Raw genomic sequence first — 4,953 nt, forward strand, 5'->3', positions numbered from 1 at the left:
TTAATTGTTTTACCTTGGAGGTTTGCATATTTCGAGGAAAATGGTAATTTTATAAAAGTTCTGCATAAAATGGATGTTTATGTTAAGCAAATGAAATTCTACGGTTTTTGATTAAAGGATGGGTTGTTTTATTATTATACTGATCAACTTGAGGAAGCATTCTAGACGGCCCAAAGAACTATTCCGACTTACCTCATTTAGTGATCAGCTTACAAAAGCATTTTGTGCGGCTTGAGGAACTTTCTAGAGTTATATTTCATGCATTTCACCAGTTGTCAAGTCTGAGTTATCATTATGAGGGATTTTGTGGGAAATCTACTCTTATGCATTGCCCACATGTGCATTGCATCATCTTGCATTATGTTTCTAATTGTGATTTACTTGTTTTGGATATCGAATGCTCATTATTTTATTATTTTCACTGTCAGTAGTGGCTGATATGTTTCTAGTTAGGTGTTGAATTGTAGTGTTAGAATTATCATGCCTCTTTTATTTATACAATTTCTATTTGATCTTAGTCAGTCTATGATGCCTACTGGGTACCGCATATTTTGGTACTCATACTTCACTTAAGCATATTTTTTTAATGAAGCTGCTAGTATGAGCCACCCCCGTTAATTCCAAATTTCCAAGGCCATCATTGTTGGATCGTGGTCAGCTTTGGGTGTCCAGAGATATATTGGTTTCCCTCTATTGTACTATCTACGTATTTTGTATCTTGATTAGACAGAACTATTGTGACATAAAGTTAGGGGTTTGGTCTTATGTACAGTTTTATCTTTCTTTATAAATACTAAGATTTTTTTAAATGGTTATTTATAGACGATTAAATGTGGGGTAAGAATTTTAAGACTTAAGCATGCACATGGAATACGATATGTATCAAATAAAAACAGATTGTTAAACGAATATGTTCACTTTTCCAACAAAAATAGAACCTTCATCAATAACTGAAATACAAATACAAAATCACAAAATGGATTTGAAAATGAAATAAATCAACAAAAACTATTAAAAACCAACATAAAAGATAACGATAGAACAACATAAGCATTACACTATCAATCCAGGTCCTTGGAATGTCCATTATCTCCAGCACCGATGTCATCGCCTTCAGTTGGTGCAGACTCGATATTGTTTCCATCGCCTAAGCCAAATTAATTGTGGTTAGTAGCCATAGTCTCAACAAACTACATGTCATTGATCAAATCATCCATTGAATTTGGTAATGGGGTAACATTTTTGTTTGGGAACTTGAAGTTTGAGGGAGAATTTTGAGGTTGAGAAGACTGATGTTGTTGATTAATTTTTTCCTTTCTCTCCTGAAGTTTAGCTATCTTACTATGAGACAACTTTAATAAATCTTGAATTTCTTGAGCAGTAAGTTCAACGATATTTTTTCCCTCCACAAATTAATTGAAGAGGATGTCCATTTCCTTCTCCTCATTCATTTTTTCTATCTTCTCAATTCTTTCTTCTTTCTCATTCACTTTCTTTGAAAGATACTCTTCATGTATCATTAACTTTTTAATCTTTTCTTCCTCAGGAAACTCTGAATACCTTAATAATACCTCCTTAGCCAGATGTGTAGATTTCCAAACAATGGGTTGGACTTCCCCCCGCCTAAAAATAATTATAGCAATATCTATATCACATAAAATAGAAAACTCTTCTACTTTCTTAAATAAATTTGTTGCTCTTTTGTCTAGAAGGGAGTTTCTTACATTTTCATTGTCGTTCCTAGTATCCCTAAGTATCTTTCTATCCATATTTGATACCCTAATAAAAAAATCACGCTCTTTGGGAGTAGAATACATAAAATGTCAAAAGACATGCGGCTTTTATAGATGTATATCATGAATTGCTACTAGACGGTCAAGAAATTTTAAGTTTATTGAGTCATATTTGTTAAATTAATAATTAACTAATTATTGTAATCTGATTCCAAGAAAAATATTATATTTTTTTCTTTAAAAATTTTAAATTACTAAAATTCCTATTCCATAATTATTTTTGGAGTTAGAAAGTGCAAATAATTAATTTGTGGCATGATCACATTTTGTAGAAAACTTTATCTATGAAAAATATGTTAGTATATTCTTAGAAAATATTTTTGGATCATATTTCAAAAGGTTTTATTATATTTTTTAGTCGTCCAATCCATAGGAAAAAAGTATGAAATTTATAGATTGATGATAAATTTTATAATTAAACGTTAAGACTATAAGTTGAGAATTCAGAAAACAAAAATAATTCATTCTTCAAAAATAAGTCATTTCATGGTAATTTTTTTTATTATTTTGGAAAGAAATAATTTTCAAAATTAAGTTAATCAAATACAAAAAAAAAAGAGGTTTTTTTCCAAATAATATTGTCCAAAATTTTCAAATACATACAGTTCTAGTATATTATAATTACATATAGCCGGTACACTAAAGTTTTTGGTATTGTTAGGGGATATCTCAAACTTTATGGTAGTGTGAAGTAAAGAGTACTTCTAGTATTAATTATCGATGAATTTTTAGTTTAGTTCTTGTGTTATTTGACTAAACACATTAAACCTTCAATAATTTCAAATGTGCTTTTTTAACTCATCAATTATTGATCGTTCCATCATTTAACTACCCATGTGTGATGTTAAGCTTATAATAATACTACATATTTCAGTGTAATTTTTTTAGAAGATCCCAAATATAACACATTTTCTACATAAGAGGATTAAAGATACGCATTTGAATTAATCAAAGGTTAAATATGCATATTCATATAAAAAGGATTAAAATTAAAATTTATTAATAATTGAGATATTAGAGTGTAATTTCTCCAAGTAATTTTCTTATTTAAGAATTTTAAGTAATTAGCTGAGACTAATGGTCAATTATTAATGGCATTACCATTTTAGACTCCTAAACAGTATCTGGTCAAATAAGATATTATTTTAATATTTTTACCTATTTTAATCATACAAACATGATATGATTTTAATATTTTACAATGCATAATCATATATATATGACTTTTATATATTATAATAAAAAATAAAAATGTATTTACAGTTAAGAGAGAAAAATGTTATTATCTCCAATGATTTTCCTTTTTAGGCATTTGAAATACTCTTCTAAGACTAAAATGATCAATTGGTAATGACATTACCATTTTAGACCCCTAAATAATATCTAGTCCAATAGGATAATGTTTTAATAATTTTACCTTTTTAATCATTCAAACAAGATATGCTTTTAATATTTTCCCATTCATAATTATATAATTATGACTTTTCTATATTATAAAAAAAGTGTTTGTATCCTCGATAATTTTCTTATTTAGGAATTTGAAGTAACCATTTCAGGCTAAAATGATCAATTGGTAATGAAGTTACCATTTTTTACTCTTAAACAATATCTAGTCTAATAGGATAATATTTCAATACATTTTACCTTTTTTTTTATCATACAAAAAAGATATGTTTTTAATATTTTACCATTTATAATCATATAAATATAATTTTTCTAAATAGCTATTTTATTCTCTATGCAAGTAAAATTGTTTTTTTTTGTCAAGGCCACCAAAAAAGGGAACTTGACCAATATTGATTCCTTTATGTAATGACCCTCAAAGTTATTTTATCTATTTTTTGATATTTTTGGGGTTTAGAGACTTTCTATAGAAACCCCAAGTCATTATGACTTATTGAGACTGACAGTTTGGTTCTCTGATCGTTCGTTTGGTTTTTATTGAAATTTCAATCTTTTAGAGTTTTAGAAGTTTAAATAGTTGACTTTGGTAAAAACATTAGGTAAACAACCTCAGACTGAATTTCTGATGATTCCATTAGCTCCGGAGCGTTGAGTTTGGTCTAGGTGAGGCTAAGATACTCCCAAATTACACATTATGAAAGATGTATAAGCGGTCGTTATCAAATAAAGAACCTAACTGAGGTTAGGATCGATCCCACAAGGAATATGGTCTATACTTTGGCTAATTTACTGTGATTGTATGTTTAGTCAGCTTACTTCCCTAAAATGGGGGGATTTGTAACATACAATAATAATTGATTGATTTGTAGTAACAAGTAACAAGCAACAGGATTCACAGTTTGTTAAATTAATATGAGATGAGACTAGGGCACATGTGTTCCCCACAACTTCTTAATGTAGTGATCCTAATAATAGTAACTATTTCCTAGTGTTTAATATGCAAAGTCGGTAAGTTAGATATCTCCTAAGTGATTGATCGTCCAAGTAGAGAATTTTACCAAGCAACTTGGTTGGTCTACGGGTGTATGCTTTACAAACCCTTACCCTTCACCCCAGATTAGCCCTCACTTATTTAGGTTAAGCTATTAGATAGTGGATTATCATGCTAAATCTCTGTTTTTTAACCTCTTTCTCATTCATTACTTCCCTTGTCGGGCAAGTAGGAATGAGGCGAGTTCTAAAGTTGGACACCGTTAAAAAGTATTCAAAACGAAGATATTAACAATACATGCATAAACACTATTCTCGAATTACTTAATTATTAGTTTTACGTTGTTAATTACTCATGGTTCCCACAACTCTAGTTGTGGATTGAGTTACTCATGCATGTGTGACCACAATTCATAATAGGGTTAATAACATAAATCTTGAACTTACAATTAGAATAGATGAAATCCAAAATCTTGCATTGAAGAACAAACGCAAATTTCATAAACCAACCCTTCAAGAATTAAATGTCAAAAGTGTTTGCAAAATAATTTTCAAAGCCAAAAGTAAGTATATCAAAAAGTCTAACAACCCAAAAATGAAAAATACAACTAATATTTATAGAAACCAAATCCTAAATCAAGTAGGAAAAGGAAGACTTAGTAAATTCGGCTTGGGAAATGTCATCTACGGTTGGTAACATACGGATCATAGTAGTTCCTACAACTCGCTGGTACCTTCCGTCAGTCAGCAGTTGGTCTACAACTCA

General features: G+C 29.4%; 1 pseudogene; it reads right to left on the minus strand.

Annotated features, from left to right (window-relative positions):
* Nucleotides 1-1,061: 1,061 nt before the first annotated feature.
* LOC125863448 (agamous-like MADS-box protein AGL86) lies at nucleotides 1,062-1,769 on the minus strand (annotated as a pseudogene).
* Between the last annotated feature and the right edge of the window lie 3,184 nt (nucleotides 1,770-4,953).

This window comes from Solanum stenotomum, chromosome 4 (genome assembly GCF_019186545.1).
Source record: "Solanum stenotomum isolate F172 chromosome 4, ASM1918654v1, whole genome shotgun sequence".
NCBI classification, from domain to species: Eukaryota; Viridiplantae; Streptophyta; class Magnoliopsida; order Solanales; family Solanaceae; genus Solanum; species Solanum stenotomum.